This window comes from Orbicella franksi, chromosome 8 (assembly GCF_964199315.1).
Source record: "Orbicella franksi chromosome 8, jaOrbFran1.1, whole genome shotgun sequence".
NCBI classification, from domain to species: Eukaryota; Metazoa; Cnidaria; class Anthozoa; order Scleractinia; family Merulinidae; genus Orbicella; species Orbicella franksi.
In genome coordinates this window covers 2,312,398-2,335,885 of record NC_138152.1, presented here as the reverse complement: position 1 = coordinate 2,335,885, position 23,488 = coordinate 2,312,398, and the positions used below count along the sequence as shown (strand labels likewise).

At 38.2% G+C, this 23,488-nt stretch overlaps 1 pseudogene; it reads left to right on the top strand.

The window, feature by feature from the left end:
• The first annotated feature begins 4,551 nt into the window (after positions 1–4,551).
• On the top strand, positions 4,552–22,732 carry LOC145495602 (uncharacterized; annotated as a pseudogene).
• Positions 22,733–23,488: the final 756 nt, after the last annotated feature.

Genomic DNA, 23,488 nt, shown 5'->3' with positions numbered 1-23,488 from the left:
ATATTTGTTTGGGTTAATTTAGCACTTTCTGAATTGGGCTAGATAAAACACCTTAGCAAATCGTAAGTTTAATACTTTGAAAATTGGATGAGATAGAATACTACAATGCTGTGGGTAAAGGGCGCAAGATAACTACTTTTAGAATTTTCTCGTAAACACCGTGGAAATTGCGAGGGTTAAAATACTGTAAAGACTGTCCGAGTTTAAATCTACTGAAAAAGAGCTAGTTAAAAACCTTAAGGAATTTCGCAAAAATAAAACCCTAGATAAAGAAGCGTGTTAAAATAATTAGAAGACTTAGCAAATTTAAAACTGTGGAAATTGTCTTACCTATATGACTTTACAAATTGCCCAAGTTTAATATCGTGGAAAGACCGCGAATTTAACATTGTGGAAAATAAGCAAATCGACACTGTGGTAAAAGCGCGAGTTTAATACTGTGGTAAATGCGCAAAATTAATATTGTGGTAAGTTAGCGAGTTTAAGTAAATATTGTGGAAAAAACGCGAGATTAATACTGTGGAACGAGCGTGAGTTTAATACTGTGGAAAAAGCGTGAGTTTAATACTGTGGAAAAAGCACCAGATTATTACTGTAAAAAAAAAAGCGCGTTTAAAAATGTGGTAAAAGCACGAGATTAATACTGTAGAAAAAGCGCTAGTTTAATGCTGTGGAAAAAGCGCGAGATTAATACTGTGGAAAAAACGCAAGTTTAATTCTGTGGAAAAAAAGCTAGTTTAATGCTGTGAAAAAAGCGCGAGATTAATACCGTGAAAAAAGGCATAGTTTAATGTTGTGAAAAAAGCACGAGATTAACACTGTGGAAAAAAGCGCGAGATTAATAATGTGGCAAAAGCACGAGATTAATTTTGAGAAAAAAACGCAAGTTTAATAATGTGGTAAAAGCACGAGATTAATACAGTGGAAAAAGCGCGAGATTAATACTGTGGAAAAAGCGCGAGTTTAATACTGTGGTACAAGCACGAGAATAATACTGTGAAAAAAGCACGAGAATAATACTGTGGAAAAAGCGCGAGATTAATACTGTGGGAAAAGCGCGAGAATAATACGGTGGAAAAAGCGCGAGATTAATACTGTGGAAAAAGCGCGAGATTAATACTGTGGAAAAAGCGCGAGATTAATACTGTGGAAAAAGCGCGAGAATAATACTGTGAAAAAAGCGCGAGTTTAATACTGTGAAAAAAAGCGCGAAAATAATACTGTTGAAAAAGCGCTAGTTTAATGCTGTGAAAAAAGCGCGAGAGTTATACTGGGGTAAAAGCCAAAGTTTAATACTGTGGAAAAAGCGCGAGTTTAATACTGTTGAAAATGCACGCGATTAATACTGTGAAAAAAATTCGAGTTTAATAATTTGGTAAAATCACAAGATTAATACTGTAGAAAAAGCGCTAGTTTAATGCTGTGGACAAAGCACGAGATTAATACTGTGGAAAAAGTGCTAGTTTAATGCTGTGGAAAAAGTGCTAGATTAACACTGTGGAAAAAACGCGAGTTTAATACTGTGGAAAAAGAACGAGATTAATACTATGGAAAAAAGCGCGTTTAAAAATGTGGTAAAAGCACGAGATTAATACTGTAGAAAAAGCGCTAGTTTAATGCTGTGGAGAACGCGCGTGATTAATACTGTGGAAAAAGCGCTAGTTTAATACTGTAGAAAAAGCGCTAATTTAATGCTGTGGAGAACGCGCGTGATTAATACTGTGGAAAAAGCGCTAGTTTAATACTGTGGAAAAAAAGCTAGTTTAATGCTGTGGAAAAAAGCGCTAGATTAATACTGTGGAAAAAGCGCTAGTTTAATGCTGTGAAAAAAGCGCGAGGTTAATACTGTGAAAAAAGCGCGAGATTAATACTGTGGAAAAGCGCTAGTTTAATGCTGTGAAAAAAGCGCGAGGTTAATACTGTGAAAAAAAGCGCGAGATTAATACTGGGGAAAAAGCGCTAGTTTAATGCTGTGAAAAAAGCGCGAGATTAATACTGTGGGAAAAGTGCGAGGTTAATACTCTGCAAAAAGCGCGAGATTAATAGTGTGGAAAAAGCACGAAGTTAATAAATTGGAAAAAGGGCGAGTTTAATACTGTGAAAAAAGCGCGAGATTAATACTGTGGAAAAAACGCGAGTTTAATAATGTGGTAAAAGCGCGCGATTAACACTGTGGAAAAAGCGCTAGTTTGATTAGTACTGTGGAAAAAACGCGAGATTAATACTGTGGAAAAAGCGTCAATTTTAAGTGCGAGATTAGTACTGTGGAAAAAGCGCTAGTTTAATACTGTGGTAAAAGGACTAGTTTAATATCGTGATAAAAGCGCTGGTTTAATACTGTGGAAAAAGCGCAAGTTCAATACTGTGGAAAAAGCGCCAATTTAATATAGTGGAAAAAGCGCGAGATTAATACTGTGGAGAAAGCGCGAGTTTAATACTGTGGAAAAAGCGCGAGTTTAATACTGTGGAAAAAGCGCGAGTTTAATCAGCACTATGGAAAAAGCGGGATTTAATACTGGAAAAAGCGCGACTTAAATACTGTAGAAAGAGCGTGCATTTAGTACTGTGGAAAGCGCGAGAGTAATATTTCAGTTGGAAAAGGCTCGAGATAAATACTGTGGAAAAAACGTAAATATAATAATGTGGAAAAAGCGGGATTTCAATATTGTGGAAAAAGGGCGACCTAAATACTGTGAAAATTGTGCGAATTTAATTCTGTGGAAAAGCGCCAGTTTAATACAATCAAAAAACCGCGAGTTTAATATTGTGGAACAATCGTGAATTTCATAGGTTGTAAACAACGCGAAAATAAATCGCTAGAAAAATTGCAAGTTCAGTTCTGTGGAAAAAAAAGCAAAAAAAAAAAAAAAAAATTAAAAAAAACTGTGGAAAAAGCACGAAAATAATACTGTATTAAAAGTTTGAGTTTAATACTGTAGGAAAAGCGCCAATTTAATGATGTCGAAAAAGCTTGAACTTAATACTGCGGAAAACGCGTGACGTTAACAGTCCGGGATCGTTATCAGATTTGATAACCATGTGACGTCACAACATGGCGGCCATTTCAAAAACCGGGAATTTTCGTATTCACTTCGCTTTGCTCGTTATTTGTTCGATTATACTCGGGTAATTTACCCATAATTCTATTCGATAATTACCAGAAAAGAAGGAGCCTCACGTGTTTTGAAGATGGCGGTTGAAGACCAGCGTAAACGATGTAAAATGCTACTCGTAAAGTGAAACAGCGCTTGCAATTTTGCATCCAAACCAGGTATGTTTTTCATTTTGACAGTAGATTTAAGTTACCTGGAGATTTTTGCGAAAATCACAAAAAATATGTCGTTAATCTTCACGCCATATTCTTGGGATTTAACGTGTTTTTAGAGTTGTGCACGATCTGTGAAAAAAGTGCACAGGGGTATTTTGATTTGCGATGTGTTGTTCGTAACGGCGGCCATATTTACAGCCGTAATTGATATGTTCCTAGGTATTGAGATGGCGGATGCTGGTACCCATAGAATCAAAATAGCAAATTTATATCGATTTTGTGGATATAGCTTGGTCATTACACAGGGTAGGTTTATTGTTGTCGAGTTTTGCAGCATAAAATTTTCGTTCCTTTTAGGCCTGACAGACACGCACCATTCAACTTCAAGAATTACTGGTGGCAGAATCAAGGGGTACGTAAAAGTAACTTACATAAATCATCTAAGCCCCTTCAGAAAAAATTATAGCTCTTATTGAGTCGCTGGATTCATGGTACGGCAGTCCAGGTGGTCGGGAAACCACTTGCGCATCTAACATTAGTTGTTTATTTTCTTTTGAAGGGTTACCATGAGGTCAAAATCAAGGGGCCAGAAGGAACTCCTTTTCATGTCCTTCCTGAAAATTGGAAACAAAGACTCGTTCGCACTTCGTTGTGTTTTGCCAGAAATTAGAGAAATACCCGAGACACTTCTAGACGTGCCACAGTCTGGTATCCAAGAGCGCTAAGAAAAATTACACTTGAGAGAAGTTCAGGGGCACCCAACGGATCGTTTCGGTAAATTATCTGTTCGGAAGGCCTTTAATCCCCTCTGATTTTCTTGAGAGAATTGGCACCTCGAACTTTTCGTGATATGAGAAATTTAATGTCTGTTGTTTTCGGACTGTTGAAAAGGTCGTTTTGGGTACCGAAAAAAGGTCAGCTATCATTTTCGGAAAGGCGATAAGACCTAAGGTTTTCGGGAAACGGACAAAAAAGCCCTAATAAATTCGAGAATACTCAAGTTCCCCTAGAATATCCGAACAGATAAAATTTTTTTAGTGCAACCTAAAATTAACCTACAGAGCTTTAAAAGTACTCCAGATAGCCTAAAACAGCATCTAACAGCATTAGAGAGAAAACGGTCGTTGGGTGCCCCTGGAAGTTGCTGGAAGACAGATAGGCCGGGTGCAATACTTCATAAACAGGGAACTAAAACACCTTTCGGACTGCGGGAAAATCGGCAATCACGTTTAAGGGTAATTATATTAGACGGGTCACGTGAATCTCTCCTTTCATCCCTTGCAATGCTTGACGATTTCAGCAAAGTCTCTGGCCTCAGACTCAATGATAAGAAAACGGAAGCTCTATGGATTGGCGCAAGTATTGGAAGTGATAAAATTCTGTTATCAGGAAAAGAGCTTAAATGGCCAAAAGACAAAGTAAAATCCCTAGGTCTATGGATTTCAACAGATCCCGAACTATCTGCCTCTTTAAACTACAATGAGAAACTTGAAAAAGTGAAAGAAATCCTGAGATGCTGGAAATACCGCCGACTCACATTGTTAGGGAAAATCACTGTTATCAAATCACTAGTGGTCTCCCAATTGGTTTATCTACTCTCGCCTCTTCGCTCAAACTACAGGGTTTTAAAAGAAATAAATGATTTACTCTACACTTTTCTATGGAATGGTAAAGGCGACAAGATAAAACGGAAGGTAATGATCAATGATTTCGGTGGTGGTGGCCTAAAAATGATTGATATTAGTTCCTTCAATAAATCTCTCAAAACCACATGGATTAAAAAATATTTAGATAACAACAATAAGGGAAAATGGAAAATCTTTTTTGACATAACCCTAAAAAAATATGGCTGTCAAAACTTTTTTTCCTACAACCTCAACGTTAGAGACACCTTATCGACAATAACAACTTCGGATGCCTTTTTAAAAGAACTATTAGGAATCTGGGCGGAAGTTAACTTTGAACCTGAAATAACATCGAAAGATCACTTTCTGGATCAACAACTTTGGCATAACTCCCTAATAAAGATAGCCAACAAAACAGTTTTTTTAAAAAAATTGGTTCACCAAGGGAATAACTCGAGTGAAACATCTTTTAGGACCGGACAACAACTTTCTCTCGTTAAATGATTTCCGCTGTAAGTATGAAATAGACCCTCGCCCTCTCAGCTTCTACGGATTAATATCGGCTGTAAAGTCTCTTCGGACTGATTCTAATTTTCAAGATTTACAGAACACCGACCACGAATATGAGCCACTTACAACAAGAATTTTGCAGGTCAAAAAAGCAACTACAATAATATATAAAAAACTGATTAGTAACAAGAGTTTAACCCCAGTGTCAAGTCAAAAGAAGTGGCTAGAGGATTGTGGCCTACCAATAAATGACAACATAAATTGGAATGCTGCCTATCTTTTAGCTAAAAAATGCACAAAGAGCACTAAGCTGATAGAGTTTCAGTTTAAATTCTTACATAGACGTGTACCAACCAATAAGTTTTTATTTAGAATAGGTCTACAGGGCGATGAAAAGTGCAGTTTTTGTCACACCTCCTCTGAGTCAATAATTCATCTTTTTTGGTCATGCCGTCAAACATCTCACTTTTGGAATAAACTTACTGAATGGCTGAAAAACTTAAATTTACTTCCTAGAGATTATGCTTTGACAAATATTACTGCTTTGGGTCTGAGGCCAGATATCTCTCAATTTGCGCTTCTTATAAATTACTGCTTTCTCTTAGCACGATATCACATATGGCTCGCTAAAACAAAAAATGATCATCCAAATCTTACGCTTTTCATATGCACACTAAAATTACAGTATGAGATAGAAACAAAAAGTGGAGACACGAAGAAATGGAAACCTCTTACAGGATACATGAGGATTTAATTAATATTTTAGATTATATTTTCTGTAGGGTTATCTATCTCCTACCCATTAAGCTATTTCTAATCTCCTGTCAGATGCATAACTCATTTTACTTTTAATGTACCACATGCCTTTGGTCTGTTTTTTTATGTTTCTGTACTACAACCTCAAGCTGTAATGATAACTAGCTATTTTTCTTCTCAGTTTTTTTTTTTCTTTGCCCCTTGTCGTCACTGTATTTCTTAATTGTGTAAGTCGTGTAACTGTATTTGTTAGTAATGTAAGTCGTTTAGTTATTGTAATTTAAATAGTGTAAATAATTAGAGCAATATAATGTAAATAGAGTTAGTGTTGTAAAAAAAAAAAAGTAGGTAAAAATTAAATTTAAAAAAAAAAAAAAAAAGTTGCCTATATTTTAGAGTCAATTTCAACTACTCGCGGTCCTGAAATATTTTCCGGAAATGCCGGCCAAACTAGGTCAGTTTCTGGCACACCAGTCGTTATATGATTAAGCTTATTGCTGGATTTAGCGAGTGAACTATGGTACGAAAACATATTACTTGAATTATAGTTTCTTTTATATGAATCGGTCATTAAAAAGGTTTTTCCACATCACCAAATGCACAGCAATAGACTACTGATCTACAACTAAAACAATTTTTTTTCCGGAAATGCCAAGACTTCCAAGTTTACTGTCACATCTCACGACATAAAGTGTTGCATGTACCCATTCCACTGAACGGAGGTGTATCACGAATTAAAGTAAATATACCTGCTATATTTTTGTTGTTGTGCCAGAACCATATCAGGCGAGCCCACAACGACAAAGAGAACTCCAGTGCATCAAAGATGGAAACGAAATGTACAATACGGCGGAGGGGATTGAATTAGCAATCGCAGAAATGGAATTAGGCGTGGGATGGGATATGGCCATCGCGGTAAGCTATTCTATCTTCAGTATATCTGGACAGGGAGTCGACAGAGGGAGGGTCGCGAACTGTTTCGATACTGTTATTTCCATTTCATAGTAATGAATCATAGTAGGAGATGTTTCGGTCCTAACCACGCTTCGCTCATGCAAATTGAACGAAATTCAGTCACAGCTCTCCGCTTGGAATATAGAAGCAACTTGTTCAGTGTCAATTTGTGAACTCAAGATGTATTTACTGTTAGTGTTTCGTTTATATTTTATACAGACTGTTGAACAGCCAGCTTCGCCAAATACCAAGAAAATGAAGCCTGAGTGAAAATAGAAGCTATCATATTAGTATCAATAAACAACGCTTTTGTGAACAGAATAACTGCTGTCTACCTTCGTGTGTTTTTACTCGGAACAAATATTATACGGTGTCTATCTGAAAATGAAACTTTTCGCTGTAGCTTTTGGACAAAGACAGTTTTCTTCCATACATCTCTGTTTCTATTCCATAATCCAGTAACCTATTGTGAAGCAAACATGCAATTACAATTAAATGAAATTGCATTGTGATGTTGTGAAAAAAGTAACTCCTTTCATCGCAGCGCCCCGTCGACCGCATATTGAATTATACACTGTTGCTACCAAATAATGTCACGTGAACGAACACTTGTGCAGCGATTGATTAATGGTTTGTTTCGGTCGAGGTTATCAAATCTGATAACGATCCCGGACTGGTTAACACCGTGGAAAGAGCGCTAACTTAACAATGTGGAAAAAGCAGGAACTTAATACTGTGGAAAAAGTGCGAGTTTAATCAGCACTATGGAAAAAGCGGGATTTAATACTGGAAAAAGCGCGACTTAAATACTGTGGAAAGAGCGTGCATTTAGTACTGTGGAAAGCGCGAGAGTAATATTTCAGTTGGAAAAGGCTCGAGATAAATACTGTGGAAAAAACGTAAATATAATAATGTGGAAAAAGCGGGATTTCAATATTGTGGAAAAAGGGCGACCTAAATACTGTGAAAATTGTGCGAATTTAATTCTGTGGAAAAGCGCCAGTTTAATACAATCAAAAAACCGCGAGTTTAATATTGTGGAACAATCGTGAATTTCATAGGTTGTAAACAACGCGAAAATAAATCGCTAGAAAAATTGCAAGTTCAGTTCTGTGGAAAAAAACGCAAAAAAAAAAAAAAAAAATTAAAAAAACTGTGGAAAAAGCACGAAAATAATACTGTATTAAAAGTTTGAGTTTAATACTGTAGGAAAAGCGCCAATTTAATGATGTCGAAAAAGCTTGAACTTAATACTGCGGAAAACGCGTGACGTTAACACCGTGGAATGAGCGCCAACTTAACAATGTGGAAAAAGCAGGAACTTAATACTGTGGAAAAAGTGCAAGCTTAATATTGTAGAACTAGCGCGTCATTAATACCGTGGAAAAATTGTGAGTTTATTATCGTGGAAAAAGCGCGGATTTAATATTTTGAAAAAAGCGCGAATTTAATACTTTGGAAAAGGGTCGAATTTAATACTGTGCAAGAATTAGCTCTTAATAACCGAGCTGGAGGTCTGTATGGGAGAATCTTGACCGAGGTCGTGAGTACAGACCGAACGCAGTGAGGTCTGTACACACGACCGAGGTCAAGATTCTCCCATACAGAGCGACTTAGCTCGGTTAATAAGATGTTTATTATATGGCAAAGAAGAAAACTCTAATTCGTTTAATGTAACTGGTTTGCTGACATTTTGCTTGCGAACGGCGATGAGCTTAACATAAACCTGCCGAAATTTGCTTGTCCTCTTTAATTTACTTTTTTTTTGTCATCAGGCTTTTTGGCACTTCCATAAATGATTGAGAAGAAAATAAGAGAAAATGTAGAACATTTTCGCATTTTAGTTTGCTACTTTTTCAACGCAAAATGAAACCGGTCTAGATGCCGGTCTAGATGCCGGTGTAGATGGGAAAATCTAGACCGCGGTCAATTTCCATTTCAGCCAATCAAATTGGTGAATTCGGTAGTTCCCAGTCCTTGTGAGACACAGCTATATAATAAGAGATAATAATACTCTGTAAAAGCTCGAATTTGAGACTCTGAAAAAACCGCGAATTTAATACTGTGGAATAAGCGCGAATTTAATACTGTAGAAAAATGGCTGAGTCAAATCGACCGAGAATTTAGTAGTATGGAAAAAGCCCGAGTTTAATTCTGTGAAAAGAGCGCGAATTTAATAATGTTGAAAAAGCGTAAAATTGAAAGTTTGCAAAAAACCCGATTTTAATAGTGTAGAAAAAAGCCGAGTCTAATTCTGTGGAAAAAGAGTGATTTAAATACGTGGAAAATGCGCTAATTTAAAGCTGTGGAAAAAGTGCGATTTTATTACAGTGGAATAACCGCGACTTTAATACTGTAGAAAAAGCGCCAGTTTAATGCTTTGAAAAAAGTGCCAGTTTAATACTGTAGAAAAAAACGTGAATTTAATACTGTGGAAGAAGCGCCAGTTTAATACTGTGGAAAAAGCGTTAATTTAATACTCTGGATATAGCGCGAATTTTATACTGTGGAAAAAGCGGGAATTTAACTCTCTAGAAAAAGCGCAGGTTTAATACTGTGGAAAAAATGGGGGTTTAAAATTGCAATTAGCGCGAGTTTAATACTGTGGAAAAAGCGCGAATTTAATACTGTGAAAAAAAAAAAACACAGATTTAATACGGTGAAAGAAGCGCGAATTTAATGCTGTGGAATAAGCGAGAAATTAAAACTGTCAAAAAAGCTCGAAAATAATACATTGGAAAAAGCGCGAATTTTTTACTGTGGAATTAGCGTTAGTTGAACAATGAGGATAAAGCGCGAATTTAATACTGTGGAAAAAGCGCAAATTTTGTACTGTTAACAAAGTGCGAATTTGTTTAATGCTGTGGAAAAAGCGCGAATTTAGTACTGTGGAGAAAGCGCGAATTTAATACTATAGAAAAAAGGGCGAGTTTTTTACTTTCAAAAAAGCGCGAATTTGTCACTGTGGAAAAAGCGCGAGTGAAATACTGTGGAAAAATTAAAGCAGGGGTTTCATACTGTTGAAAAAGCGCGAATTTAATACTGTGCAAAAAGCACGAATTTCATACTGTGCAAAAAGCACGAATGCCATACTGTGAGAAGCACGAATGTCATACTGTCCAAAAAGCACGAATGTCATCCTGTTAAAAAAGAATACAAATTTATTACTGTGGAAAAACGCTCGAATTTAATAGTGTGGAAAAAGCGCGAGTTTAATAATGTGTAAAAGGTGCGAGTTTAATACCCTGGAAAAAACACGACTTCAAATATTTTTACTTTTTGGCCATATTTTATGAGAGTTTCAGTACTCAACACTCATAAAGAGTCCGAAAACCTTTCCTGCTTTTTTTTCTTTCATTCTAGCGCTTCTGAAAGCCTCTTTAGCTGTTTTGGCTTTAACTGCATGACGCAAACTAAAATTAGGCGAGGTGAAACAGAAGTTTCTGGTCGAGTCACTTGTAAGGTGTTCCAATGGTTTAGAATTCAGCCATGTAGATCACGCCGAAAACCCTGGTTTTTTTTTTGTTTGTTTGTTTGTTTTATTTCAGGCATTGAAACGGGACAACTCAATATTCAGCAAGTTGGAAATAAAGATTTTTATTGCAAATATGTGTCGTTTACCAATCGCTTCTCCAGTGGAACTCCGGTACGAGTTTTTGCCTCAATTAATCATGGAAACGAATCATTAGAGGTACATGACTTTGCTTCTATTTGGGTGGAGGATGTGACAACAAGCCGCTTCAAGGCCTGTCTCGTCCAAGGGGGCAGAGGCTCTGTTGTTAACACCACCATCGATTGGTTTGCATTCCAAGGTTCCCAATCAGGAGTCCATCACGGAGAGACAAGTTTTAGCCTTTTTACAACTGGGACAAAATGCAATAGAGTGACTTTTCCTCAGGTATGATTATGCTCAGGGCATTTTCTTGAAAAGGAACTCTTAACTGCGAGAATGAAGCCATCAATAACTTTGAGCGCATAATATTCTGAGGTATACAACGTATACTAAATCTCCATCCAATGATAAAGTAATCACTTTTGCACGAGCCTTATCATTTCTCACTGTTATTGTGTTTGCAAATACTTGCAAACATAGGAAACGACGCGTACTTCTGCCTCGTTATGTGCGCAGTATTTCACACAGGTTACAAATGAGTTATAGTTCGCATACAGAATAATAATTTCATGGTATCTCACGCCTTTTAAGAGCCAGCCCCATATTTATAATAACAGTTTTAAGTCCCATTGTTTTAATTTTTACATGTTATTCCCTTAAGTCCTTTTCAGCGATACCCAAACTTCACGTCACCGTGAAACATGGCACTCCAAACCAAAAGTAGGACGCCATGAGTGTTTGGATTGCAAACGTTTCGACGGGACAGTTCGAAGTTTGTTTACGAGAGTCAAGGACATTTGATGGACCTCACAGTAATATCATGGTGGTAAGAAAATATTTTAGAGCGCTGACGGTTAATTAATACAAATTCAATTTTAAACGGTATTCAGGTCAGAAGCGCTCAGTTTCTTGGAGGATTGTCTTTTCCACTTATCTGTAGTATAAAAAGCAAGATGTTTAACAAGCAGGATGGGTATGAAGGAACTAAAAATAAATTTAATCGAAAAAAATATAAATATATAGAAAGATTCTAGATTTGTTTATTTTTGGGCTGGAATTTTGATCACCAGAACTGGATGGCATATGAGCAGTACCCATCTGAATGGAAAGCTAAAGAGTCCTCGGTCATTGTCTTTTCTGAAAGTGAACAACCAACTGCAGAAAGCAGCTACGCTCTGTGCAAGGTACGTATCCGTACTTTGAATGCTTGGAGATATCCTCTTAAGTATAGAGTCCACGTGGATTTAATCATATTGATCACCCAACTTGTCCCTTTACGCATTATTATCATTATTGTTGCTACGTGAGACAAGAGGCAGTGGAAATATAGATTTGGAGTCGGAAAAAATGCTGTTACTACAACTTCTTTCGTTTCACTTTTCTTGCAGAACGTCAGCTTCAACAGTCCATTTTACTCTCCACCCGTGATACTTACCACCACTCTTAATGGTGGCAGTAACAGTACCAACGTAGCGTGTCCAGTGAAAGGTCCTTTGAGCGGTTGGCTGGAGGTAAAGCCTACTTCCACATCCTATTAGCGTTAAGCGATAAACTGAGTTTAATTTCGATGTTTTTAAAACCTATCTACCATACGTAAATAAATGTAACAACACATTTACTGTAGCGATAAATTACTGGGATTCAGGCAGATCATTCACCAATGTACAATTTCTAACCTCGGTCGAAAATATGCAACCAGCAACCATTGTATTCTGGAGAACTACAACAAACTGTCAAAATAACAATCCAAATACTTGTTTACGACAGCATTTACGATGGACAGACGAGTTAAATTAGTGGTTAATTTGGATAAATTTTTATTCAGTTATTCCCCTGCTTCAGCCAGTTTGCTCATTAGTGTTTGTATTCTGGAGAACTACAACAAACCGTCAAAATAACATTCCTAGTCGTTTGTTTACGACAGCATTTACGACGGACAGACGAGTTAAATGATTTTATTGCTATTTCCTCACTATCTTCAAAGGAAGTCACAAACACCCACTTTAGAGTGTGTGTCAGAGACAGTGCAGGATACGCTGGTCAAGGAAGCAATGTCGTCGTGGATTACTTGGTTATTGGAGGTACCGAAGAGTGTTTTCTACTTAGACAAGCGTTATGTTAGATACTTCTATCAATGAAATGCACTTCTAGTTATAGAGATATAAAGGTTGTATTTGATGCCCGGCTTTAACCATAACATTCACAATTATGATCCATCACGTATTTTCGATCGCGCGCGATTAGTCTAAACACTTCACGTGACCGAATATTCCCCAGCTAAAACTGGAGAATATAGGAGAATACTCCCCAATTTTAAAAACTGTACGTGTTGCGAAGAATATTTGAAAGATAATAAACACAATAGCCTCCATTTGACTTTGAAAATATGCTCGGATATTTGTCGTTGAACATTATCTGCTCCTCGAAGCTCACAGGTTTCCTCGATCTAAGCTCTCAGAAAGCTGTTCGCTTCTAGGAACAGAAAACGTCCGCGGACAAATATCCTAGCATATTTTCGCGCCAAATGGCGGCTATTGTTTATATACCCAGATAACAGATAATCTCAAATTTCATCAATGCTGTGTGATAGAAACATGAATACTATGTCAATGTCTTCCTTTTACAGTTGTTTTATCCATTCATGGATGTCTTTAACACTATCACCATTTCAACACTTTCGGGGACATTTGTTCCTAACAAGCCTTATTATCATTCAATTTTAGACCTCGATCCATGTACAAATGCAAGTTGTAAGTACCACAACCATTGCGTAGCCTCGTCTCCGCACCAGTTTACTTGTGTTTGCCAAAACAGCTGCCCGTCATACGAAGAACAGGTCTGTGCTTCCAACGGTCGTACATTTACCAATTTGTGCTTGCTCAGGAAAGAGATCTGCAGAACAAGTGGCAATTATACTGACTATCATCCTGGAAGCTGTACAGGTATTTTAGATACGACTTAAGTTTTGGTAAATAAATTTAAGACAGACGGAAAGACAAGGGCAAACGGAGAAGCAACAAGGAGCTAGCTATTTCTAAAAGAAATTGTGTTTCGTTTAATTCCGGAATTATTATTGTGCGGGGAGATTTTGGGAGACCCGGCCTCTAGAACACTCTGCAAGAGAAGATGGGTGCAATTCTTTATTATTACCTTAATTAATCCTTGTCTGGCAATATAATAACTCCTTTGAAATCAGTTTATCCCAAATTGTATCGATAGCTGAACAATTAAATTTTAATTATATTGGTCACACTTGAGCGATGGAGTTAGCTCTGATAAACTCTCGGTAATGGCAACATATCGCTGATAAAACGTCCAGGTTGGCTGTTTTAGAGAAACCAAAAAAAAAAAAAAAAAAAACGCGAAAAAAAATGACAGAAACTTGTACATGTATTTGCCGTTGCCGTATTATTTAAAAGAGAAGTCAGTGTGTTGTTGTTGTTGTTGTTTGTTTTTTTTTTCGCGAAATAATTAGGGATTAATTGTAGTAGCTTGGGAACAAATCAGACTTTTTCTTATTTTTAAAAAGTGCGATCTGTTTACGAGTACAATTAATCCCTAATTGTTTTCTCAAACAGACTGGTTACCCATACGAATTTCGTTCTGTTGGACTTGGTAAGCTTTCAACCGCAAAAATACTGAAAGTAATAAGGACTAATAAGCAATGCCATCCCGGAAACTACAAAAAGCCACAAAATTTCACATTTAACTTAACTACCCAGAGTTTCGTAAATGTGCAACAAAGGCGACTGGATGAAGAAAAACAGCAGCAAATACCGTCACAATATCGTCCAGTTTAGAGAAAACAGATTTCAATTTTAGCTGAAAATTCAGTTTGAATTATTACCATTTTGTGTCTTGTCCTTTTATACTTAAAATCTGAGTTACACAATTTATAGTCTCTTGATTATGACAGGCCCGAAAATAAGTAAACTCTTACCTCATTTGACTTGCACAAACTAGGCGTATAAGTTTTAGCAACGCCACTACTACAGATCTTCCCACAAACCTTTAGTCGTTTGTCTCAATTTTTTAGAATAATGTAGGATGTAGACAACTTTGGAGGTGACTGTGCGATTAACATTTCGGAAGAAAACTCAGTCTCTCTTGCTTTCGTGACATGACCTTAAAGAAATGCCCACATCACCCAGTCGAGATTGAAAACAATAGTATCCCATTTGCACTTGTTGGACACGAGACGATTAAAACAAACTCGGTGTTAGGTACATCGCTTGTTATTTATCACGTCGTATCTCACTTGGGCTCATGGAAGAATTGCTAGATAACCGTCGGTTAATTGGCGATAATTATAATTTCAAGCGTTATTCCCTATATTCGTACCAGGCAACAGCTGAAATGGTACACTATTCTACATTATTTCGTGACGCAGTGAATTTTGGCGAACATTTTGCCGCGTGTTTACATTACCACTTCACACCGAGTTGATCACCTTTGCATTTTTACACGCTATGGTGTTTCAGTGTTTCAATCCAGCTTAGAATCCCTTCAGTCATAAAAAACTTTCAGTTTGTGATACATTTTAATCTCCTTTTCTACTCGTCACGGTCGTTTTAGAGATATCTGAACACCATGTGTTCACCAATTTGTTTGTCTAGCTGGAACGTATTTATATTGCCAATGACGATTAGATATTGTCGCCACTGTGTAAATAGTTCACCCCCAAACTGAAAACAATACCGTTTGATTTCTGAAGAAACGAAACAAAAAAGGAAGCAAACAAACAGACTGAGTGAGCAAAAGGCACACAGACAAACCGATAGACAGACAGACAGACAGACAGACAGACAGACAGGCAGACAAACAGCCAGGCAAACTGGCAGACTGCATGGCTCACATGTCACACTTTAGCACATAGTCTTGCCAAAATCGGATTTAATCGATATTATCTATTTATAGGTTTTCCGCTTCAAAAAGGAAGACACACCTTCCAAAACAATCCATCCTGGGCCGAGGATCAGTGTGACATCATCAATTTTGAACCGTTCATCTTTTACCCTGATCAGAAAATCCACATACAACTGACGGTTAACCACATCAACTATTCTGACGCTGTTGTTGTACACGAGGCCACTACACCCTGGGTTGAAAGCGTTAACAGTACTCAGTTTACAGCCTGTGTTACTCGGGCTGGAAGGAATGACTATCCCACAGATAGCTTCGCCACAGTTGATTGGGTTGCCTATCAAGGTGCTCCATCTGGTGGAGTGGCAGGCGAGAGATTGTTTTCTCGTTGGTGGACGGGGACTAGCTGTAAAACGGTTACCCTTCCTAAGGTAAATAGCATGTATCTAATATGCCGAAACAAGCGATGAAATAGTTTGTTCTTTCGATTAAAACGGAGAAAGACACCCCAAAATAAAAATACTCCTTTTTTATCTGAATTTACTATGTTGATACGTTTTAGGGAAAGTATTCTCATCCACCGACGATTTTTGCAACTGCTGAACACCACAGGTCACGTCTAAAGCACGATGCAACCAGCGTGTGGCTTGAAGACGTGTCAGCAAGTTCGTTTAAGATTTGTCTCCGACAACTTCAAAACTTTGCAGGTGTTCATGACGACATATCGGTGGTAAGCGATGTTTAATCTTTTATATAATGCTTCCATCTCTGTGTTGTTTGCAACATTGGCACTTGACCCGGCAAAATGATGGCAATTTTGGGGGGGAAAGGTTCGATAAAGATTGACAAGGTTGTTATCATTGTTAACAAAACTGCTAAGTGAAGAGAAGTAGCATCTGGCATTGTACAGTTGCACTGCTATTAATAGTCAATCTACATTTCTGGTACTCTTCGGTGGCATACTAGACACATTGGGTGTCGAAGAGCGATGTTGGAGAATACAAATGGGTCAGTAAAATCTAAAATTTGTCAGGTTTCCAGCGATCAAGTTTAGGATCATTCGTTAACTTAACATTTTATCCAGGTGGGACCTTTTATTTATATTCGTCACTTGTCGTATTAGATTGCATTTGTCATCAACAGACTAGTTTAATTTATATAACACCTTTTTGATGTCGTTGTAGAATTGGCTGGCGTTCGAGTTCCTCCACAGACCACTGTTTTCCGAACACGATGATGTTAGCTTTGAAAACACGGGTGTGCCATCAGAGAATCATAACTTCGCGTTTTGCCAGGTAAACATTTCGGAGATGGGTTTGCCATTCCTCCTGAGAATATGTCCCTTTGCGAAACGAATACAGATCTATTCACGACACGTAAGCTTCAGTTGTAGTAGTCCATGACTAACGGCTATTGGTATTTGTGTGCATACATGTAGAATTATTTATATACACACAAGCTATTGCAAACAACGGTTGTAAAAAACGAAAGCCAAAACTGCCATACGACCAAAACAACAAACGTAAAACACACCATCTATAGTACAAAACTTGGCACATAATCCATATTATTACACAGCTAATTGAGCTCCAAGATTAGTTTAACCTGAAAGATCGGGCTAGGCTTATTTCTGTTCCCGTGATGCATTTTTTTTTTTTTTTTTTTTTCTTGTGGTAGGACTTGAGTTTCACGCGGAACTACACCCAAGCCCCAACAGTGGTGTTAACAGCCAAACATTCAGTCAGCGGTGGAAATGCAGCCGCAGAGTGTAACGGAATCGTAAGCTGGATAGAGGTAATCCTAGAAGCCAACAATGCTTTTACTCCTACCAGCGAGCATACGATCAAAACGTAAGGAACTTACGTAAGAATGTCCTACGTTTTATTATCTAACATTCATTTTTTTATGTTATTGACTTTTTTTCTAAGTTTATCACCAAATCCGGATTTCGAATTTGTGTCAAGGAACTGTTTGTTAGACGCTTTGATCCACTAACTGTGTCATATGCAGTATTGTCAGGTAAGCAAGAATTTCCCAGCATTAACACATTTCTATCACCGCTCAGAAAGCATACACACATTGATGCACCTTCTCCACTGAATGGAATAAACTGTTTTGATCTCAAAGAGGAGTAATTGAAAGTAAATCATCCAAAAGATGTGGCTCTACGGGAGTTTTTATCCTTTCATTTAAGGATAGTTGGACTGCTAGTCTGTAAAGACTTGGTAGCATCGAATCGTTAAAATAGTGGACGTGCGAATCGGGTTGGAATAGATGGGGTTCCTCTGCAAGTTTTTTCAGTAAATTGTTACCTGAATTATCTTCATTTAATGGAGGTGAGGTACAGCGTGCATGCCAAACATTAGCACACAATCACAAGCTCGAGGATTAGCAATACTCATAGCACCCGTCATGCTGCTAAACACACAGCTAAGTTGGTGTTGACACGGATGGTCTCTAATTTCCGTACACTTTAATCACAGATGTTTGTCAGGATGACTGGACCTATTTCAAAGGATATTGCTACAGAAAAGTATCTTCATGTGATTCGTGGAGTGGTGGCCAAGGGATTTGCACTACACTGGGAGCTAATCTTCCAAGTGTCCACAGTCAGGAAGAAAATGTGTATGTCCAGAGTCTACACGGCGGAGAAAAGTCATGGTTAGGCCTGTCTGATATCAACACTGAAGGAAAATTTGTGTGGAGCGATGGAACGACTTTTGACTTTCATTACTGGGCGAAGCACCAGCCAAACAACTTTCACAATGATGACTGTGTTCACACTCTTGGTTTGCTCCTAGATCATAAGTACGAATGGAATGACGTCAATTGCTCAGACTGCCACAGATTCACCTGCAAGAAAGGTAGAATTTTGTCCAGTTTGACTGATTTCTACGCGTCAGCAATCTCATACTATTCGAAAAACTGTAACGATAAATGTCTATATAGCTAGGATGACAGCTGAGGCGACTTACGAATTTTTTACCAGGTTAGATGTACATATAATGATGATATTTCAAGCATCGAGCCTCGCATGCTATACTTGCGAGTATACGGGCTTCTTTTCCATCGTGCAAAGACCATTGCTCAGTTCTATCCTGTAAAGATGTCTGACGTATACTACTATCTATCTATCTGTCTGTCTGTCTGTCTGTCTGTCTAACCCATGTTACCTACTAAAGGGGTGGCTCTGCTGAGATTTGCGAAACGCGTTGAAATATTTTTCCAATTTTGCGCGAAAATCATAATTATTCTAAACCCGAGCAAACAATCAATCAAAGGCAGCACTGAGATTTATTAAGGCACACGAAAAACATTTCTTTATACAGATTATAATGAATGCAGCGATTTCTCGTACAACTGTCCAGTGAACGCTACTTGTGTAAACAGTGATGGTTCTTACTTGTGTCAATGCCCTGTTGGATATAGTTTAGATGGAGAGAACTGCACAGGTATGTGAAGTCGTCCTACAATTATTTTCCTAACATTTATTTTCTTTGTTGAAAAGGTATTTGCAATCGAAAAGAAATGGATAAATGTCTCCGGATTCGTACCTCAGAGGCGTATAAGTGAAGGTTTAAGTTAATCTTCAAGGGAAGGTTAAGTTTGAAGGGCTAAGTTAAACTTTTCCTCGCCAAAACAAACAAACAAACATTGCAGTCTCGTTAGCATCCGTTATACCCTGGCGAGAAGCGTTGCGTGCATGACTAGATTAGAATTATTGGGTAGAATATTTCTTGGGTAACTTTCTTTTTGATTTCTGTTCATAATTCATTTGGCAGACGTAGACGAATGCAATGCATCTGTATCGCGGGCGTGTGAAGTGAATGCCACTTGCCAGAATACTCCCGGCTCTTATGTTTGTTCCTGTAAAGCTGGATTTACTGGGGATGGAAAATTCTGCACAGGTAAGAGGGTAAGAGCAGTAAATATAGATTATTTTTATTATATGGCTTTGGCTTGTGGCCGATATAACGCGCGCTCTGATTGGGTAAGAGCGAGATCTGAACGGTCATTCTGCAGCCGTAATGCCCACGGGCCGATTACAGATTATGCAAATTAGGAAGAGCCCCGCTCTGAACATTTAAGCGCATTGAAACGATGAAAGCCGATTAAAAACAGTTAGAGAAAGTAAATTTAATTCCAAGTAGCTAAAAGCTTAGAGATTTTTTCCTTGATAAAATTTATATAAAAGTCGTTTTCGACCGGTAACCTTGGCGGGCATTAGTGAAAAACAATCAAGGTTTGCCGAGTCTTAAGTAAAGCTAAAATAGCTAAGTGAAAAACACAATCGGCAGATCTGTCATGCATCCTAAGCAGAACACCACGAAGAAACTTATAAGTTATTATCTCAGTCACAACAATTACCGAAATATTGAACTCCGTCACAGTCCTCATCAAATAGATTCCCTCGCTTTAACACAAGCAAGTGTAAATCAGCTTCCAAGATCATCCTTGAAATGTAAACAATCGGGCGGTTTATGTCGGCAGCAGTGATTCTGATAACTGCAGGAAGTTTTAATTGGACGTTCACAAGGCTTGAAAAGTTCATCCATAAATCCCAGAATAAAGAAGGCGAAGATATGTTGCCGAAAGCGAATGCGAAGATCGAGTTATTCTGAGAAGTGCATTCTGAAGCATTAGTATTTTCTTTCACCGAAAGACCGTTTGTTTGGACCATTTTGAAGCACTTTCTGTCTTTTCTATATGCGTTGACGTTTCGCCACAAAAGTCGGGAAAACTCCCCAATCAAGTTGCGGCACCACAATACTAAAATACCTTTTTGAGGCTGTAACAATCCTTTTTCCGTAAAGAAATGTGTGTTTTTAACGGAATACGTAATGCAGTGGTGAAGTTCACTGACTGTGTAGTTTTGCCCTGGGTTTGAGACGATGTTTGTTATACTGATGGCGCAAACAAGAAAAAAATAATTCGTTTAATGTAACTGGCTTATACTAACTGGCATTTCGCTTGCGAACGGCGATGAGCTGGATTTAATTCTGCCAAAGTTTGCTCGTCCTCTTTCCTTTTTCTCATCAGGCTTTTTGGCACTTCCATAAATAAATATCGTTAGATGAAAATAGCCAACGATTTTGCATTTTAGTTCGCAACATCTTTACTCCGAAACATCACCGGTCTCAGATGCCGGTCTAGATGGGAAAATCTAGACCACTTTCAATATCGAATTCAGCCAATCAAATCCCTCTGATTGGGTAATACTAAGGCATTATTCTCCCGTAATGCCCACGGGCCGATTACGGGCTTACAAAAACCAAGCAAAAAGCCCAACTTATTAACCTCGAACATTTGGTCTTTACGGGAAAATCTCAAACCTTGGCCTTGCCGTATTTCACGTAAAGACCTCACTCTCGGTGAATAAGTAGCTATAATTATTGCATGTTTCAAGAGCCTAATGTAGCATTTATTCACGAGATTTTGAGCGACTGAGCGAAATGGTATTAAAAAAGCGAATTAATACAATACCGTTAGCAACATTCTTTTTAGTAATGTAGATCTCGAAAAATCTTAAATCTTAATTAGCTTCGAATTAATCGTCAAAGCTCAAAAACCTGGTTTCCTTTCAGAAGGTTTGTTTGATACGCAGAACGTGTGTGCACTGACAAAAACAGATAGCGTCTAGAAGCTCTAGCTTTCATATGGAGGGAAAAAATGCTTCATTCAAATCAGATGAGAATGCATTGTCTGAGGCTTGGTGCCATGGCCGTCACTTGTTATAAATATGAGCCCTACTCAGTTATATAGTTCGTATTTATAGAGGGTTTTCTTTATATTGTCATAGACATTGACGAGTGTAATGCTTCTGTCCGAGTATGTGACGTCAATGCCAACTGCCAGAACACTCTTGGATCTCATGTTTGTTCCTGCAAAGCTGGATTCACCGGAGATGGTAAAACCTGCACAGGTGAGGACACGCTGAATTTTTTTGGGAGAGAGGGTACATGTATTTCACAGGACAGGGAATGGAGAATATACGTACACACGTATTATTATTTTCCTTTTCCTTTTGTTCCCCTGGAAATTCGATATGAATCTAAGCAAACCATAGCAAAAACAGCACCGTCAATAAAACAAAAGATCGATTATAATAAGCAGCACATCAGTCTTGCGCTTGCTTAATGAACCCACTTGCCAGTCTAAATAACCCAGGTTTGGTCTTGCGATCTTAGGTTATACAGCTGTAAAAAAGGACTGTACTGAGTTGTACAAATCTGGAAAACGAAACAGCGGTGTGTATACAATCGACCCTGATGGATTAGGTGCCTTTGATGTTTTCTGTGACCAAACAACAGCCGGGGGAGGGTGGTCAGTGTTCCAGAAAAGAATGGACGGCTCGGTTGATTTCTACCGCAACTGGACTGACTATAAACGAGGATTTGGTAATCTTAGTGGTGAGTTTTGGCTCGGACTTGATAAGGTATACCGCCTGACCAGCAGTGGAAAATATAAGCTCCGTGTTGACCTTGAAGACTTTGTAGGAAACACCGCCTACGCCGAGTACGATTCGTTTGGAGTTGGGAGCGAGGGGACTAAGTACCAGCTGAGCGTGGGAAGTTACTCAGGTTAGTTTTATTTCTACGCTCTAGTATCTCTAGTATCACGTCAATTTAATACAAGAACTTGGATGCTAGGAACGTTCATTCAACTCAATCATCAACAGTGAAAATAGATCGCTGCGTTTCTGGTTGGTTGAACAGTGTTCTTTTCTTTTTTTTTTCCCAGTGGTGACATTTCATCCTTTGCGTTTCTGATTGGCTATGTTTTGATGCAGATTAATTTTTACTCATTACAATGTTTGAGTGACTGAATCTCAGTAACTTCGAAATAAGCTACGTTTGATTTAGTCTCTGCCTTACTTCGATTAGGAACCGCTAAAGATTCGCTGACTTACCATAGCGGTTATCCATTTACAACAAAAGACCAAGACAACGACAGTAGCTCTTACACTAACTGCGCTGTGTATTATAAAGGAGCCTGGTGGTACAAGAACTGCTACTACAGCAACCTGAATGGTATCTATCATCACGGACAATACACGGGTACTGATGGTGTTAGGTGGAGCCAGTGGAAATACGATTCAGCTAAAAGAGCTGAAATGAAGATCCGACCGGTGAATCATTAGACATCTACGCTTTTTTACTATCGATGACAAAATAACAACAATGCGAAAGAGAACTTACGAACAACGGATATCGCGGTTTTATATTAATTATGCTTTGCCTTGAAAACCTAAACAGTTTTACTGTATTGAGTGATTTACAAGTGATAGTCGACAGTAATTGCTTTGCTTTCGTAGTTCTACAAATACATGTAACGGAAAGTAAACGTGTTGTAGCCAATAAGAGTAAAGATGCTTTTAAGAACAAGCAGGCTTGGCTTACTTGGGTTTCCCCGGTCTTAATACAATTGATTACATGTTTATCTCGACCTCTGATTGGGTAATGTTGCCATTTATTATTGTTTTAGTTTTTCTCTTGCCCAAAGAGGTTCGCATTCATCGAGAGTAACAAAATTGCCTTGATACTACGCGCGCTCAGAATGATATCGACAGTCGCTGAATGCAGCCTGGCCGAGTAGTCAGCGCGTCGGACTCGTAATCCAGCGGTCCCGGGTTCGAGTCCAGCACTGACCACTAACTGGACTTGTTACACGGCAGCCACGAGTTGAAATCCTCCGCCACGCTCATAAACAGCCAACTGGTTTTCCCCCGGCCACTTGGGATTCTTAACAATGTTATGTTCAATTTGAATTGTTTGCTTTGGTTTTTTGCTTGGCCCCCTCTTATTAATATTTGTTTTTTGTCGCTTATCCAACTGTGCTGTGCAGTAAAAAAGAGTCTGGTGGTACAGGAACTGTTACACCAGCAACATGAATGATATT